This window comes from Pleurodeles waltl, chromosome 1_2, assembly GCF_031143425.1.
Source record: "Pleurodeles waltl isolate 20211129_DDA chromosome 1_2, aPleWal1.hap1.20221129, whole genome shotgun sequence".
NCBI classification, from domain to species: Eukaryota; Metazoa; Chordata; class Amphibia; order Caudata; family Salamandridae; genus Pleurodeles; species Pleurodeles waltl.
In genome coordinates, this window is record NC_090437.1 from 520,544,405 (window position 1) to 520,563,801 (window position 19,397).

The window sequence follows — 19,397 nt, forward strand, 5'->3', positions numbered from 1 at the left end:
CCGCATTGGCATCGCTTTCACCTTTACTGCTCATTGTTGTGGCTGAGACTGCAGTTATTCATATGTAGAGGAGCCCTTTTTTTGCACTACCTAGGGAGAAAAGACCTGGAATGTTCTTTAACCCCTTCTGTGCCCAGGACGTAATGGTTACGTCCTGAGGCACAGTGCTGCTGTGCCCAGGACGTAACCATTACGTCCTGTGCACAGAGCCCAGAGGGAGCGCTCTCGCTCCCTCTGTGGGGTTCCCCCCCACCCCCCCAAGTCAGGGATGGAAGGGGAAGCCCTTCCCCTCCCACCCCCGACCCCCCCAACCCCCCCTGTGACGTCAGCGCGCGAGCGCGCGCTGATTAGTCACAGGGTCTCCCCCATCGCGCTGGAAGCAGAGCTTCCAGCGCGATTGAAAAAGAAATGCTTTTGCATTTCTTTTTCAATCCCATGGGGGAGGCCCCGAGAGGCTTCAAAGGGAAGGAAATGTATTTCCTTCCCTTTGAAGTCTCTCACAGGTTTCAAAAGCCGGATTGCTTGCAATCCGGCTTTTGAAACCCCACTAGACACCAGGGATTTTTTTTTCTTTTCTTGAAATTGGCAAAAGGGAGCGACCCCTTGGGCAAGGGTCGCTCCCAGGGGGGCATTTTTTTAGGAAGGCCTTTTCTGCCCCCCCTGGGGGAAGATTGGCCTATTATTAGGCCGATCTGCCCCCAGGGGGGGCAGAAACCTCTAGGCACCAGGGACCTTTTTTTTTTTCTTTTTTTTTTTTTGATGAATTCTTTTTTTTTAGGTGGGGAGCGATCCCTTAGGCAAGGGTCGCTCCCCTACGGGCAATATATATTTAGGCCATTTCTGCCCCCCTTGGGGGCAGATTGGCCTATTTTGATAAGGCCAATCTGCCCCCAAGGGGGGCAGAAACCATTAGACACCAGGGAGTTTGTTTTTGCGCGCGAATGTCACGCAACAAAGCGACCCCTTTGGCAAGGGTCGCTCCCAGGGGGGGCAATTTTTTGGGAAGGCCTTTTCTGCCCCCCCTGGGGGCAGATCGGCCTATTATTAGGCCGATCTGCCCCCAGGGGGGGAAGAAACCTCTAGGCGCCAGGGCAAAAAAAAAATTTTTTTTGTTTTTTTTTTGTTCTTTTTTTTTTTTTAGAGATGGGGAGCGACCCATCAGGCAAGGGTCGCTCCCCTGGGGGGCAAATTGTATTTAGACCATTTCTGCCCCCCTGGGGGCAGATTGGCCGATTTTAGGTCAATCTGCCCCCAAGGGGGCAGAAACCACTAGGCACCGGGGATTTGTTTTTTGGCGCCAATGTCACGCAGGGGGAGCGACCCCGTAGGCAAGGGTCGCTCCCGGGGGGGGGGGGGGTGTGGAGGTTAGGGGGGCAAATTTATTTTAGGCCATTTCTGCCCCCCCGGGGGACAGATCGGCCTATTATTAGGCCGAACTGCCCCCGGGGGGGGGGCAGAACACTATAGGCGCCAGGGCAATTTTTTTGTTGTGTTTTTTTTTTTTGTTGTTTCTTTTTTTAGAGATGGGGAGCGACCCATCAGGCAAGGGTCGCTCCCCTGGGGGGGCAAATTGTATTTAGACCATTTCTGCCCCCCTGGGGGCAGATTGGCCAATTTTAGGTCAATCTGCCCCCAAGGGGGCAGAAACCACTAGGCACCGGGGATTTGTTTTTTGGCGCCAATGTCACGCAGGGGAGCGACCCCGTAGGCAAGGGTCGCTCCCGGGGGGGGGTGGTGGGGGTTGGGGGGGCAAATTTATTTTAGGCCATTTCTGCCCCCCCCGGGGGACAGATCGGCCTATTATTAGGCCGAACTGCCCCCGGGGGGGGGGGGCAGAACACTCTAGGCGCCAGGGCAATTTTTTTTTTGTGTTTTTTTTTTTTGTTGTTTCTTTTTTTAGAGATGGGGAGCGACCCATCAGGCAAGGGTCGCTCCCCTGGGGGGGCAAATTGTATTTAGACCATTTCTGCCCCCCTGGGGGCAGATTGGCCAATTTTAGGTCAATCTGCCCCCAAGGGGGCAGAAACCACTAGGCACCGGGGATTTGTTTTTTGGCGCCAATGTCACGCAGGGGGAGCGACCCCGTAGGCAAGGGTCGCTCCCGGGGGGGGGTGGTGGGGGTTGGGGGGGCAAATTTATTTGAGGCCATTTCTGCCCCCCCCCGGGGGACAGATCGGCCTATTATTAGGCCGAACTGCCCCCGGGGGGGGGGGGGCAGAACACTCTAGGCGCCAGGGCAATTTTTTTTTTGTGTTTTTTTTTTTTTTGTTTCTTTTTTTAGAGATGGGGAGCGACCCATCAGGCAAGGGTCGCTCCCCTGGGGGGGCAAATTGTATTTAGACCATTTCTGCCCCCCTGGGGGCAGATTGGCCAATTTTAGGTCAATCTGCCCCCAAGGGGGCAGAAACCACTAGGCACCGGGGATTTGTTTTTTGGCACCAATGTCACGCAGGGGGAGCGACCCCGTAGGCAAGGGTCGCTCCCGGGGGGGTTGGGGGGGCAAATTTATTTTAGGCCATTTCTGCCCCCCGGGGGACAGATCGGCCTATTATTAGGCCGAACTGCCCCCCGGGGGGGGGGGCAGAACACTCTAGGCGCCAGGGCAATTTTTTTTTGCTGTGTTTTTTTTTTTGTTGTTTCTTTTTTTAGAGATGGGGAGCGACCCATCAGGCAAGGGTCGCTCCCCTGGGGGGGCAAATTGTATTTAGACCATTTCTGCCCCCCTGGGGGCAGATTGGCCAATTTTAGGTCAATCTGCCCCCAAGGGGGCAGAAACCACTAGGCACCGGGGATTTGTTTTTTGGCGCCAATGTCACGCAGGGGGAGCGAAACCGTAGGCAAGGGTCGCTCCCGGGGGGGGGGGTGGAGGTTAGGGGGGCAAATTTATTTTAGGCCATTTCTGCCCCCCCGGGGGACAGATCGGCCTATTATTAGGCCGAACTGCCCCCGGGGGGGGGGCAGAACACTCTAGGCGCCAGGGCAATTTTTTTTTTGTGTTTTTTTTTTTTGTTGTTTCTTTTTTTAGAGATGGGGAGCAACCCATCAGGCAAGGGTCGCTCCCCTGGGGGGGCAAATTGTATTTAGACCATTTCTGCCCCCCTGGGGGCAGATTGGCCAATTTTAGGTCAATCTGCCCCCAAGGGGGCAGAAACCACTAGGCACCGGGGATTTGTTTTTTGGCGCCAATGTCACGCAGGGGGAGCGACCCCGTAGGCAAGGGTCGCTCCCGGGGGGGGGTGGTGGGGGTTGGGGGGGCAAATTTATTTGAGGCCATTTCTGCCCCCCCCGGGGGACAGATCGGCCTATTATTAGGCCGAACTGCCCCCGGGGGGGGGGCAGAACACTCTAGGCGCCAGGGCAATTTTTTTTTTGTGTTTTTTTTTTTTGTTGTTTCTTTTTTTAGAGATGGGGAGCGACCCATCAGGCAAGGGTCGCTCCCCTGGGGGGGCAAATTGTATTTAGACCATTTCTGCCCCCCTGGGGGCAGATTGGCCAATTTTAGGTCAATCTGCCCCCAAGGGGGCAGAAACCACTAGGCACCGGGGATTTGTTTTTTGGCACCAATGTCACGCAGGGGGAGCGACCCCGTAGGCAAGGGTCGCTCCCGGGGGGGCTGGGGGGGCAAATTTATTTTAGGCCATTTCTGCCCCCCGGGGGACAGATCGGCCTATTATTAGGCCGAACTGCCCCCCGGGGGGGGGGGCAGAACACTCTAGGCGCCAGGGCAATTTTTTTTTGCTGTGTTTTTTTTTTGTTGTTTCTTTTTTTAGAGATGGGGAGCGACCCATCAGGCAAGGGTCGCTCCCCTGGGGGGGGGCAAATTGTATTTAGACCATTTCTGCCCCCCTGGGGGCAGATTGGCCAATTTTAGGTCAATCTGCCCCCAAGGGGGCAGAAACCACTAGGCACCGGGGATTTGTTTTTTGGCGCCAACGTCACGCAGGGGGAGCGAAACCGTAGGCAAGGGTCGCTCCCGGGGGGGGGGATGGGGGTTGGGGGGGCAAATTTATTTTAGGCCATTTCTGCCCCCCCGGGGGACAGATGGGCCTATTATTAGGCCGAACTGCCCCCGGGGGGGGGGGGACAGAACACTCTAGGCACCAGGGCAATTTTTTTTTGTGTTTTTTTTTTTTTGTTGTTTCTTTTTTTAGAGATGGGGAGCGACCAATCAGGCAAGGGTCGCTCCCCTGGGGGGGGCAAATTGTATTTAGACCATTTCTGCCCCCCTGGGGGCAGATTGGCCAATTTTAGGTCAATCTGCCCCCAAGGGGGCAGAAACCACTAGGCACCGGGGATTTGTTTTTTGGCGCCAATGTCACGCAGGGGGAGCGACCCCGTAGGCAAGGGTCGCTCCCGGGGGGGGGTGGTGGGGGTTGGGGGGGCAAATTTATTTTAGGCCATTTCTGCCCCCCCGGGGGACAGATCGGCCTATTATTAGGCCGAACTGCCCCCGGGGGGGGGGCAGAACACTCTAGGCGCCAGGGCAATTTTTTTTTTGTGTTTTTTTTTTTGTTGTTTCTTTTTTTAGAGATGGGGAGCGACCCATCAGGCAAGGGTCGCTCCCCTGGGGGGGCAAATTGTATTTAGACCATTTCTGCCCCCCTGGGGGCAGATTGGCCAATTTTAGGTCAATCTGCCCCCAAGGGGGCAGAAACCACTAGGCACCGGGGATTTGTTTTTTGGCACCAATGTCACGCAGGGGGAGCGACCCCGTAGGCAAGGGTCGCTCCCGGGGGGGGGGGGTTGGGGGGGCAAATTTATTTTAGGCCATTTCTGCCCCCCCGGGGGACAGATCGGCCTATTATTAGGCCGAACTGCCCCCCGGGGGGGGGGGCAGAACACTCTAGGCGCCAGGGCAATTTTTTTTGTGTGTGTTTTTTTTTTGTTGTTTCTTTTTTTAGAGATGGGGAGCGACCCATCAGGCAAGGGTCGCTCCCCTGGGGGGGCAAATTGTATTTAGACCATTTCTGCCCCCCTGGGGGCAGATTGGCCAATTTTAGGTCAATCTGCCCCCAAGGGGGCAGAAACCACTAGGCACCGGGGATTTGTTTTTTGGCGCCAATGTCACGCAGGGGGAGCGACCCCGTAGGCAAGGGTCGCTCCCGGGGGGGGATGGGGGTTGGGGGGGCAAATTTATTTAAGGCCATTTCTGCCCCCCCGGGGGACAGATCGGCCTATTATTAGGCCGAACTGCCCCTGGGGGGGGGGGGGGCAGAACACTCTAGGCACCAGGGCAATTTTTTTTTTTTTTTTTTTTTTTTTGTTGTTTCTTTTTTTAGAGATGGGGAGCGACCCATCAGGCAAGGGTCGCTCCCCTGGGGGGGCAAATTGTATTTAGACCATTTCTGCCCCCCTGGGGGCAGATTGGCCAATTTTAGGTCAATCTGCCCCCAAGGGGGCAGAAACCACTAGGCACTGGGGATTTGTTTTTTGGCGCCAATGTCACGCAGGGGGAGCGACCCCGTAGGCAAGGGTCGCTCCCGGGGGTGGGGGGGGGGGCAAATTTATTTTAGGCCATTTCTGCCCCCCCGGGGGACAGATCGGCCTATTATTAGGCCGATCTGCCCCCGGGGGGGGGGGGCAGAAACCTCTAGGCGCCAGGGGAATTTTTCTTTTTTTTCTTTGTTTTTTTTTTTTAGAGATGGGGAGCGACCCATCAGGCAAAAGTCGCTCCCCTGGGGGACAAATTGTATTTAGGCCATTTCTGCCCCCCTTGGGGGCAGATTGGCTGAGTTTAGGTCAACCTGCCCCCAAGGGGGCAGAAACCACTAGGCACCGGGGATTTGTTTTTTGGCGCCAATGTCACGCAGGGGGAGCGACCCCGTAGGCAAGGGTCGCTCCCGGGGGGGGGGTGGGTGTTGGGGGGGGCAAATTTATTTTAGGCCATTTCTGCCCCCCCGGGGGGCAGATCGGCCTATTATTAGGCCGATCTGCCCCAGGGGGGGGCAGAAACCTCTAGGCGCCAGGGGAATTTTTCTTTTTTTTCTTTTTTTTTTTCTTTGTTTTTTTTTTTTTGAGATGGGGAGCGACCCATCAGGCAAAAGTCGCTCCCCTGGGGGACAAATTGTATTTAGGCCATTTCTGCCCCCCTTGGGGGCAGATTGGCTGAGTTTAGGTCAACCTGCCCCCAAGGGGGCAGAAACCACTATGCACTGGGGATTTGTTTTTTGGTGCCAATGTCACGCAGGGGGAGCGACCCCTTAGGCAAGGGTCGCTCCCGGCGGGGGAGGGTGGGGGTTGGGGGAGCAAATTTATTTTAGGGCATTTCTGCCCCCCCCCCTGGGGCCGGCTGAGCTACAGGCCAAACACCACAGGTAGGCACCTTGCAAAAAACACCTCTGTTTTCTGTGAAAAAATATGTTGTGTCCACGTTGTGTTTTGGGCCATTTCCTTTTGTGGGCGCTAGGCCTACCCACAGAAGTGATGTACCATTTTTATCGAGAGACTTAGGGGAACGCTGGGTGGAAGGAAATTTGTGGCTCCTCTCAGATTCCAGAACTTTCTGTCACCGAAATGAGAGGAAAAAGTGTTTTTTGGGCCAAATTTTGATGTTTGCAAAGGATTCTGGGTAACATAACCTGGTCAGAGCCCCGCAAGTCACCCCATCTTGGATTCCCCTGGGTTTCTAGTTTTCAAAAATGCACTGGTTTGCTAGGTTTCCTCAGGTGTCGGCTGAGCTACAGGCCAAAATCCACAGGTAGGCACTGCTTTTTATGAAAAAAATGTGATGTGTCCACGTTGTGTTTTGGGCCCTTTCCTTTCGTGGTCGCTAGTCCTACCCACACAAGTGAGGTATCATTTTTATCGGGAGACTTGGGGGAACGCTGGGTAGAAGGAAATTTGTGGCTCCTCTCAGATTCCAGAACTTTCTGCCACAGAAATGTGAGTAACATGTGTATTTTTAGCCAAATTTTGAGGTTTGCAAAGGATTCTGCGTAACAGAACCTGGTCCGAGCCCCGCAAGTCACCCCTCCTTGGATTCCCCTAGGTCTCTAGTTTTCAGAAATGCACAGGTTTGGTAGGTTTCCCTAGGTGCCGGCTGAGCTACAGGCCAAAATCTACAGGTAGGCACTTCGCAAAAAACACCTCTGTTTTTTTCCAAAATTTAGGATGTGTCCACGTTGCGCTTTGGGGTGTTTCCTGTCGCCGGCGCTAGGCCTACCCACGCAAGTGAGGTATCATTTTTATCGGGAGACTTGGGGGAACGCTGGGTAGAAGGAAATTTGTGGCTCCTCTCAGATTCCAGAACTTTCTGCCACAGAAATGTGAGTAACATGTGTTTTTTTAGCCAAATTTTGAGGTTTGCAAAGGATTCTGGGTAACAGAACCTGGTCCGAGCCCCGCAAGTCACCCCTCCTTGGATTCCCCTAGGTCTCTAGTTTTCAGAAATGTACAGGTTTGGTAGGTTTCCCTAGGTGGCGGCTGAGCTAGAGGCCAAAATCTCCAGGTAGTCACTTTGCTAAAAACAGCTCTGTTTTCTGTGATGTGTCCACGTTGTGTTTTGGGGCATATCCTGTCGCGGGCGCTACGCCTACCCACACAAGTGAGGTATCATTTTTATCGGGAGACGTGGGGAAACGCTGGGTGGAAGGAAATTTGTGGCTCCTCTCAGATTCCAGAACTTTCTGCCACAGAAATGTGAGGAACATGTGTTTTTTTAGCCAAATTTTGAGGTTTGCAAAGGATTCTGGGTAACAGAACCTGGTCCGAGCCCCGCAAGTCACCCCTCCTTGGATTCCCCTAGGTCTCTAGTTTTCAGAAATGGACAGGTTTGGTAGGTTTCCCTAGGTGGCGGCTGAGCTAGAGGCCAAAATCTACAGGTAGTCACTTTGCTAAAAACAGCTCTGTTTTCTGTGATATGTCCACGTTGTGTTTTGGGGCATATCCTGTCGCAGGCGCTAGGCCTACCCACACAAGTGAGGTATCATTTTTATCGGGAGACGTGGGGGAACGCTGGGTGGAAGGAAATTTGTGGCTCCTCTCAGATTCCAGAACTTTCTGCCACAGAAATGTGAGGAACATGTGTTTTTTTAGCCAAATTTTGAGGTTTGCAAAGGATTCTGGGTAACAGAACCTGGTCCGAGCCCCGCAAGTCACCCCTCCTTAGATTCCCCTAGGTCTCTAGTTTTCAGAAATGCACAGGTTTGGTATGTTTCCCTAGGTGGCGGCTGAGCTAGAGGCCAAAATCTACAGGTAGTCACTTTGCTAAAAACAGCTCTGTTTTCTGTGATATGTTCACGTTGTGTTTTGGGGCATATCCTGTCGCGGGCGCTAGGCCTACCCACACAAGTGAGGTATCATTTTTATCGGGAGACGTGGGGGAACGCTGGGTAGAAGGAAATTTGTGGCTCCTCTCAGATTCCAGAACTTTCTGCCACAGAAATGTGAGGAACATGTGTTTTTTTAGCCAAATTTTGAGATTTGCAAAGGATTCTGGGTAACAGAACCTGGTCCGAGCCCCGCAAGTCACCCCTCCTTGGATTCCCCTAGGTCTCTAGTTTTCAGAAATGCACAGGTTTGGTAGGTTTCCCTAGGTGGCGGCTGAGCTAGAGGCCAAAATCTACAGGTAGTCACTTTGCTAAAAACAGCTCTGTTTTCTGTGATATGTCCACGTTGTGTTTTGGGGCATATCCTGTCGCGGGCGCTAGGCCTACCCACACAAGTGAGGTATCATTTTTATCGGGAGACGTGGGGGAACGCTGGGTGGAAGGAAATTTGTGGCTCCTCTCAGATTCCAGAACTTTCTGCCACAGAAATGTGAGGAACATGTGTTTTTTTAGCCAAATTTTGAGGTTTGCAAAGGATTCTGGGTAACAGAACCTGGTCCGAGCCCCGCAAGTCACCCCTCCTTGGATTCCCCTAGGTCTCTAGTTTTCAGAAATGCACAGGTTTGGTAGGTTTCCCTAGGTGGCGGCTGAGCTAGAGGCCAAAATCTACAGGTAGTCACTTTGCTAAAAACAGCTCTGTTTTCTGTGATATGTCCACGTTGTGTTTTGGGGCATATCCTGTCGCGGGTGCTAGGCCTACCCACACAAGTGAGGTATCATTTTTATCGGGAGACGTGGGGGAACGCTGGGTGGAAGGAAATTTGTGGCTCCTCTCAGATTCCAGAACTTTCTGCCACAGAAATGTGAGGAACATGTGTTTTTTTAGCCAAATGTTGAGGTTTGCAAAGGATTCTGGGTAACAGAACCTGGTCCGAGCCACACAAGTCACCCCTCCTTGGATTCCCCTAGGTCTCTAGTTTTCAGAAATGCACAGGTTTGGTAGGTTTCCCTAGGTGGCGGCTGAGCTAGAGGCCAAAATCTACAGGTAGTCACTTTGCTAAAAACAGCTCTGTTTTCTGTGATGTGTCCACGTTGTGTTTTGGGGCATATCCTGTCGCGGGTGCTAGGCCTACCCACACATGTGAGGTACCATTTTTATCGGGAGACTTGGGGAACATAGATTAGCAAAACAAGTACTATTGCCCCTTGTCTTTCTCTACATTTTTTCCTTCCAAATATAGGAGTGTGTGTAAAAAAGACATCTATTTGAGAAATTCCCTGTAATTCACGTGCTACTATGGTCACCCCGGAATTCAGAGATGTGCAAATAACCACTGCTCCTCAACACCTTATCTTGTGCCCTTTTTGGAAATGCAAAGGTTTTCTTGATAGCAATTTTTTACTCCTTATATTTCAGCAAATGAATTGCTGTATACCCGGTATAGAATGAAAACGCACTGCAGGGTGCAGCTCATTTATTGGCTCTGGGTTCCTCGGGTTCTTGATGAACCTACAAACCCTATATATCCCCGCAACCAGAGGAGTCCAGCAGACGTAACAGTATATTGCTTTCGATAATCTGACATTGCAGGGAAAAGTTACAGAGTAAAACGTAGAGAAAAATTGATGTTTTTTTCACCTCAATTTCAATATTTTTCTTTTTCAGCTGTTATTTTCTGTAGGAAACCCTTGTAGGATCTACACAAATGACCCCTTGCTGAATTCAGAATTTTGTCTACTTTTCAGAAATGTTTAGGTTTCTGGGATCCAGCATTGGTTTCATGACCATTCCTGTCACTGACTGGAAGGAGGCTGAAAGCACAAAAAATTGCACAAATGGGGTATGCCCCAGTAAAATGCCAAAATTGTGTTGAAAAATTGGGTTTTCTGATTCAAGTCTGCCTGTTCCTGAAAGCTGGGAAGCTGCTGAGTTTAGCACTGCAAACCCTTTGTTGATGCCATTTTCAGGGGAAAAACCACAAGCCTTCTTCTGCAGCCACTTTTTCCAATTTTTTTGAAAAAAACGAAATTTTCACTGTATTTTGGCCAATTTTTTGGCCTCCTTCAGGGGAACCCACAAAGTCTGGGTACCTCTAGAATCCCTAGGATGTTGGAAAAAAAGGACGCAAATTTGGCTTGGTTAGCTTATGTGGACAAAAAGTTATGAGGGCCTAAGCGCGAACTGCCCCAAATAGGCAAAAAAAGGCCCGGCACAGGAGGAGGAAAAGGCCTGGCAGCGAAGGGGTTAAGGAGGGGAGGTTTTTTTAATATTGGAAGACTTGTGTGCACGATTCAAAGAATAAAAACTGCCCATGAGCCTGAGTTTCCCACTACCCTCCTGTACCAGAAAAACAGAAACATACATAAAGATAGACACATGGAGCCATAGAGATGCTTTCCACCAACATCTCTATTGAGGTTGTGACGTTCCTAAACCATTCGATACATTTACAGTCAAATATCTGCTATCCTACTCACAAAGGTTTTCAAAATTATGCATTCTGTAGGAACTTATAGTTGCTCAGGCCTCCTGTATGGAACAATTGTTTATAAAAGTAAACTGCAAGGCTTTGGGCCACCACAACCCATCTTGAAATCCTACTCTTGCCCGCTAATTAGTTCCCCCTAGTGAATTATAGTTTGTATCGCTTTCCTGGGCTGATTCAGCCGTACAGGAATTGAGGAGTAAATCTTTAGTTGGGATCTTAAAAATCCCTCTTATTCTTCACCGTTCACTACTGAGCTCTATATTGCCCTAACATGGTTTACAACAGTGCACATTGATGCTCGTGTGGTTGTTTAAAAAATACCAATCTAGGGGTTCATTGGAAACGCTGCTCATAAATAAACACAACATGCATCTCACAGTTTTGATATTCTTAAATTAGACAGCAGCACTTGTTTTGTACAAAACATTAAATTGATCACCAATCAGACAGCAAGCATTGACTAACCTATATGCGTTAGTTAAACGAGTCGTCAGTGTGGCGAATTGTAAAAATCAAGTCGGTGTCAGGATTAATGAGGAATTGTTATTCTGCATCACCAGGGCATGGAGAAAAGTAATTAAGTCTTAGTTCATGAAGTGCTGATGCCAAGAGCTTCAGCACATACTGTAAATACCGGGACAACAATTGTAAATTCAAGTACATCTGCTATTGTTTTCTTCGTTGTGTTTGTGTTTTCACTTTACTAAGGAAAGCTTGTTCACACCTCCCCTCTCTCCATCAAAGAAAATTTCAACTTTGGCCCAAAATGTTTTTCAGTTTCTGACAGGAATGCCCTTGACCGACTAAATTCTGATATTCTAAAGCAAAACATAATCGCAAGAGTCCCGAGGCGCTCATAGACGCGAAACTGTGTTTACGATAATTAAATAAGAAGAAAATGAATGCCATGAGCAAAGACTGTGCTTGTTTTCTTCTCTTCTCGTGGGCCTTCATCAAGCAACCAAAAGAGCTCTGAAGCTCCTCAGAAAGATGAAAGGGCCGAAAGGCGCTCTGTGCGTGCAAGATGCGCATTGGGTGAAGAGGTCAAGATTCACAGCCCAGGCAGAAAAAAGATCAAGGAATAAAAATGCCAATTAGAGGATTAAAGGGCAGGAAATAAGGTTCTGCAATAGACGAGTGATCCTTTTGGGTAGTTTGGGAGAGGATTAGAGTAGAGAGGCGATAATGCAAACAGCCATACACTTGGGAAGGAGGCATACGAAGAGAAGAGCAGATGATTGACAGAGAATGAAAGGGAAGGGCTGGAAATGTATAAATATTAAAGTTATTGGTTTCTGTCTGCTGGCATCTGCACCACAGAATTGGGGAAATTAGGTTTTATTGCATTTATCACCATTTTTGTGAAAGTATCTTTTGGCGGTTATTTTACTACATTAACTGTGGTCCTAAGTCAAAGTCATGACATTGTCTTGTAATTTTATAGATGATAATGTGACATTGAGAGAGATCTTATTTGGCAGTGTGTTCACTCTGGCTAACGATAAACACACCTCTTGGATCCTCGTTTGTTTTGAGGCTGAGCGCTCATGTACATGTGTACTTTTTGGCTGATCTTGACAGCAGGTCAAAAATGTCATGACCAGGGGACTGCACCCTTAAAACGGATGAATTGGTCAAGACAGCCATAATTTAGTTAGACATGTGATTATCAAGTATGAAATTACAGAAAAATAAAAGGACAACTGGTCAAATTCGTAGAAAACAAATATCCTTACATAGGGACGTTTTCTCAGAATATCAGCAGTGTTCTTATAAAAACACTTCCCTGTCCCTTACACGTTAGAGGGAGATTCCAGCCAGAGAGCCACGTCTGTATGTTGATGGCCGAATGCTTCGCTGCAGCTGTTTTTCAGACCGCAGGCCTTTGCTCAGGTATGGGGGATGATGACTTCCCAGGGGAACCTGAAGAGCAGAATTAGAGCTTAACATGCTGAGCTCCATTATAGCTTAGGTAGGAGTTAGTCTATTGACTGTAGTGACAATATGGTAGCGTTATTCTTATGCTTCACTCTCCTTGTCACAATTTTAATACTGTTATGCTGTGTTGTCCTGGTTATTGCAGCTCATGCTTTGCTAAGGTGCAGTTGATTCATTAAAAATATTATTTAAACATATACTGCCTCTGCTTGTCATTATATATATGAGACTGATGAGGGCAGTAAGAGTGAGAGGCGCCGCACCTCTAGGCAGTAAACAAATAGTTTAAACAGAGTAAAGAAGTATGAGTACAGTCCGGTGCAACACGGCCCGGTGCCTTACTACCCGGTAGGCACCAAAGCGGGTACTGGGAGTACCCAAGAACAAAATGGGACAAGATGGCCACAGCACACAGAGAGTAATGTCCAACAGTAAAGCAAGAAAAGATATTCCTGGTGTAGTTCTGTAGTTTGGGAGAAGTACGAAGTTGAAACGAGTCTCAAATCCTGTTTGCCGATGGTGTCTTTATTTGTAGGTGTTTAGAAAACATTGAGTCATCGTGGAGATACAGCCAACACGTGTTTCGTCACACAGGTGACTTCATCAAGGCTGTAATACAGTAATGACAGCAAACATTGAATACATATGTGTGTATTGGAATCTGGTGTAAAACCCAGAAACCGGAAACCATTGGTGCGAGTTTGTGTAAGTGAGCAATTAATTAACATGGCTAAAAAGGTGAGTAGTGGTGGGATCCAAATTAAGAAACATGAAAATACTAAGTAAATCACCGTGGTCATGTGGAAAATGTCTAAAAACACAAAGGGGGTCATTCTAACCCTGGCGGTCCAAGACCGCCAGGGCTAAAATGACGGGGGCACCGCCAACAGGCTGGCGGTGCCCCGCTGGGCATTCTGACCGCGGCGGTTCGGCCGCGGTCAGAAGTGGAAAACCGGCGGTCTCCCGCCGGTTTTCCGCTGCCCAAATGAATCCTCCATGGCGGCGCAGCAAGCTGCGCCGCCATGGAGGATTCTGACACCCCATACCGCCATCCTGTTCCTGGCGGTTCTCCTGCCAGGAACAGGATGGCGGTATGGGGTGTCGTGGGGCCCCTGGGGGCCCCTGCAGTGCCCATGCCAATGGCATGGGCACTGCAGGGGCCCCCGTAAGAGGGCCCCAAAAAGAATTTCAGTGTCTGCTTTGCAGACACTGAAATTCGCGATGGGTGCAACTGCACCCGTCGCACCTTCCCACTCCGCCGGCTCAATTCTGAGCCGGCGTCCTTGTGGGAAGGGTGTTTTGCACTGGGCTGGCGGGCGGCCTTTTGGCGGTCGCCCGCCAACCCAGTGCAAAACCCAAAATACCCTCAGCGGTCTTTCGACCGCGGAGCGGTATTTTGGAGGGGGGAACTCTGGCGGGCGGCCTCCGCCGCCCGCCAGGGTGAGAATCACCCCCAAAGTGTTGGAAAGTTTAAATTGTAAGTACTATAAAGCAATCTAGCAATATTAGCTAGCAATTGGTATGCAAGTGGGAGAGTATTGCAGGACTAAGAGAAAGCAGGGAGAGAAAGTGAGTAGAAACAACAAAGGGGAGATACGGTTAAGTGCAAGGTGGAAAAAAGACGAAGTAACGAGGGCGGTGGGCCCCGGAGGGCATATTGAAGGAGTATGCTTCATGCCTGGGGCAGCTGGCCTAAGTAAGTAAGTGGTGGTATTTAGTAGCGAAGTAGCTCTGTGATCAGTTGAGTGGGCTGGAAAGAAAGTAAGTAAGATAAGCCAAAGAAAGAAGGAGTAATGGAATAGATGGAGGGGATAGGTACTAGTGTGTAACAGGACAATTGGAAAAAAGGCGTAGAAAAATAAAGAGAAGGTAGTCCGGAGGAGAAGTTGGTGAGAAAAGTTGGAGTGGAGAGAAAGGAAAAGATATCAATTTTTTTTTTTTTTTAAAAAAAGGATATAAAATAAAATGGGTCAGTGAGAACATACCTGAGTATAGTGGTAAAGAGCTGTAATTAGTATGGCTGCGCCAGGCAGCTACAGGTACGTAGGTAAAAGGCTTGTGTGATAATGCAGATAGAGGAGGCCCTGATAAGCCTGTAATCATGACCTAAGATAGTACCAGGAAAGAAAATATAGAGTATAAAGAAAGGGCAGGATGGCTGGCACCGGAAGACTTGAAAAGGAAATTAATGTAAAACAGAAGGTAAAAATAAAAACGAAATGCTATCATAAATGTGATTCGTATGAGGAATAAAGACAATGGGAAACCGGCATGAATACATCGCAAGTCGAAAATGCTCGTGCGGTTGAAAAATTGTGATTTAGTTAAGGGAAAGTGGGCCAGAAGTTAAGTCACAACCAGTTTAAAGAAACAGAGTCGGGGCGCACGGTGATATAGTGTTGGGCATGTAGCCCCGAATTAAATAAACCATGATTAGAAGAGTAAAAATAGCCCGAGTCGTGGTGGGCGGCTGTTGAGGACTAAAACAAACTGTAACGTGGTTAGAAAAGTGACCGCAGGAGCGTGGGCAGAGACTCAGTAAGTGGGAAAAGCAGGAGTTAAAAAGTAGTAGTTACGGTGAGGAACACACTATGAAAAAAGTTATAAAGGCGAGTCTCAATCTAAGGAAATAATAGGCATAATACGTAAATTAAGCAGGAGTTAAAAAGTAGTATTTACGGTGAGGAACACGCTATGAAAAAAGTTATAAAGGCGAGTCTCAATCTAAGGAAATAATAGGCATAATACGTTAATTAGTAGCGGTGAAAACAACGTTAAGGGATACGTTGTAAAGGCGGGTTGGTCACTTACCATGAAGAAGCGTAGCGGTGAACTAGCAGGTGGTCGCGGGAACGTGTAATGGTCTGCGAGGGGAATTGATTTCTAATTAAGTAGAAGGTGGAAGTGCAGCAGAAATGAAAGAGGGACTTGACTATACTGGCTGAAACGGCGGCCATCTTGGGTGTGATTGGGCTATAATGGTTAAAACGGCGGCCATCTTATGTGTGATTCGGAGATAGCGTAAAATGATGAAAATGGTTAAAACGGCGGCCATCTTATGTGTGACTCGGAGATAGCGTAAAATGATGAAAATGGGAAAAGCCAAGGCAGTCAAGTTGTAAGTGAGGATGCGACAATGACTATGTTGATGCAAGGCACCGGGTGAGTGCCTAGATCAACGATGAGAAAGATAGAGTCAAGACTTAAGAACATGACAATGTAGTGGTGTCCAAAGATATTAAAAGAGTGTAATAGTACATCGCTGGGCAGGGACACCAGAAGACGATAGATGAAACGTATATGAGCCTTTAACATGTGTTGCAGTGAAAGGATACAACAATCAAATCAATGTATATAGGTGCACTGTACAATTGCGATGGTAAATGAAAACATGTAAAAGTAGAGACCATGAAGTGCAGTAAATAAGTGAAACAATTAACACATTTGTATAAAGGCATAAGTGCATTAGTGGGATATGCAGTGGTCCACAGTATTATTAGAGTTAGGAAATATTAGGTTAGGTGCAACCGTTAGTACATTTGTATACAAGCATAAGTGCATTAATGGGATATACAGTAGTCCACAGTATTATTGGAGTTAGGAAATATTACTGTGTACAATGTTACAGAAAGGGGAAATGGCGAATCATGCGAGAAAAAAGTGAAGTTCACGATCCGTGTTCAGGCATAGTTCAACAGTGCGAAGTTTTATGATCCATTTAGACTCGCATCTACGTAGATCTCTGGTTCTGTCTCCCCATCTCGGTGAATTTGGGACCTGAGTGATGCCATGGAACCTAAGGCTCAGGAGATCCTGTTCCCCGTGTGTAGTGTTGAAATGAACAGCCATAGGATAGTTAATGTTAGCATTCCTGATGGTTCTGACATGTTCCTGAATACGTTCCTTCAGTGGGCGTATCGAGCTGCCAACATAGATCAGACCACATACACATATCAGACAGTAGACAGTAAACTTTGTGTTGCAATTCATGAAAGTCTTGATGTGGTGCGTGGTCACGGTGTTGTAGGAAAAGGAAATGGTTTTGTTAAGGGCTAGTTGGCAGGAAATACAGCAGCCACATTTGTAAAAACCATTCGGTTTTGTAGGAATCCACCCTGTGGATGGTGTCAGAGGTGAGGGACAGAGAAAGCTAGGGCACAGAATGTTCCTAAGGGTCCGACCTCTGCTATGTACAATGGTTGGTGACCTGCCTATTGAGTCCTTGAGGAATGTGTCCAACATTAGCAGATGCCAGTGTTTCTTGAGAATACGCAGCACATCCTTACTCGCAGGGCCGTATTGGGTAATGAAGGAGACCGGTCTACTGTTAGAACAACCCTTGGCCACTGGTTCTTTGAGGCTCTTAATCAGTAAATCGTGTTGGTTTTTGTTTAGTATGCGTTTGCTGGCTCCCGAGATGAGTTTGTTGGTATACCCTCTAGCTTGAAAGCGATAAGTCAGGTTCTTAAGCTCCTGTTTAAAAACATCATTGTCAGTACAGTTGCGTCGAATTCTGACCATTTCACCGTATGGGATGGCTTTGATCTGTAAAAGGGGGTGGGCGCTATGAGCATGTAGGACAGAGTTACAGGCAGTAGGTTTCTTGTACAGTCTTGACATGATCTTGTTGTTGGTGATGTTCAAAAGTAAATCCAGGAACTCGATTTTGGTAGTGTCCACTTTGTGAGTGAAAACTAAGTTAAAATCGTTGGTGTTGAGGTGTTCAATGAGTATATTGAGGTCCGAAACGTTGTCAGTCCAGATAGCAAGAATATCATCAATATATCTACCCCAATACAGGATGTGTTCAGTGAGGTGTGTCGGGCAGTTGGACCATAAGTGTATTTTCTCAAATTGACCCATGTAGAGATTGGCATACGAAGGGGAGAACTTAGCTCCCATGGCTACACCCTGACACTGTCGAAACCATCTGCCATCGTGTAAGAATACATTGTTCTCTAGTACTAACCGTGTGAGGTCAAGAAGCATGCGTGTGTGATCATATAATGTGGCATTACGGGTACTAAGCGTAAGTTGGAGCATTTCCAGTCCCCTTTCCAGGGGAATGGACTTGTAGAGAGAACTAACGTCGAGGCAGACAAACATAAAGTCTTCTGACCAATCGATGTCTTCCAATTGACACAACAGATCGCGGGTGTCCTGTATGTAGGACGGCAGGTTGTGTACCAAGGGTTGGAGAAAGGAGTCAATGTACTCGGAGATATGTTCCGTAGGTGAACCAATCCCTGAAATAATGGGTCTGCCAGGAGGAAAACCCCCTGGTTTGTGGACTTTCGGTAAAATGTATATACAGGGAGCCCGGGGCACCTCGATGTACAGAAATCTGTGTTCTAAATCAGTCAGGAGACAGTGATTTTTCCAAAATGTCAATTTCTTTCTGATCATGCTGGTAATGTTGGACAGAGGGTTACTCGGTAGTGGAGAGTAGGCCTGGGTGTCATTGAGTTGTCTGTCTATTTCTGCAACATAGTCACTCTTGTTCATGACGACAACATTGCCCCCTTTGTCAGCCTCCCTGATAACTATATCTGGACATGTGGAGAGTTTATGCAGCGCACAGAGTTCATCGGAGTTGAGATTATTGGAAGGTCTGTGGGTTTTGTCCTCCAAGTTGTAGAGTTCCGTACTGACGGCTTGGTAGAAGACGTCGATGTGATTGTCTGGAGGTAACGTGGGGACAAACATGGAATTGGGTTTGAGCCCACTGTTGACATCTAAGTTGGGTATAATATTGAGTTCAACCAATAGTTCATCAAAACTGGGTGGTGGTGAAGATGTGTCATCCAGGGAGAGAACCGTATGGATATCCTGAAGGTCCCCAATGGTTTGATTGCAAGTGGGTAGTGTCGTGTGAGCAGTTTTGTTGGTGTCAGGTTTGTTGTGGAAGAACTTCTTCAGTTTGAGGTTGCGTATAAATTTAAAGAGGTCTATGTGTATGTTAGTGTAGTCAGGTTTAGAAGAAGGACAGAAGCCCAGACCCTTTTTTGAGACATTTATTTCATGCATAGACAGTTTTAAACTGGAAAGATTCATAACCTGAACTGTTTCTTCCAAAATGTTGGGGGTAAGTTGCAAGGAGAGATCACTCATGGCCTCTGAGTTTTTGTGGTGGAACCCATTGTCATGCCCCCCCCTGGTGTTTGTTGTGGTGTTTCCTGCCCCCCCTGCGGGTGGGTCTATGTTTGTGCCTGATCTGTTGTAGTTCTGTCGAAGTCCCTTCCTGTATATCGGCCAAGTTCCTCCAACTTTTCTCACCAACTTCTCCTCCGGACTACCTTCTCTTTATTTTTCTACGCCTATTTTCCAATTGTCCTGTTACACACTAGTACCTATCTCCTCCATCTATTCCATTACTCCTTCTTTCTTTGGCTTATCTTACTTACTTTCTTTCCAGCCCACTCAACTGATCACAGAGCTACTTCGCTACTAAATACCACCACTTACTTACTTAGGCCAGCTGCCCCAGGTATGAAGCATACTCCATCAATATGCCCTCCGGGGCCCACCGCCCTCGTTACTTCGTCTGTTTTCCACCTTGCACTTAACCGTATCTCCCCTTTGTTGTTTCTACTCACTTTCTCTCCCTGCTTTCTCTTAGTCCTGCAATACTCTCCCACTTGCATACCAATTGCTAGCTAATATTGCTAGATTGCTTTATAGTACTTACAATTTAAACTTTCCA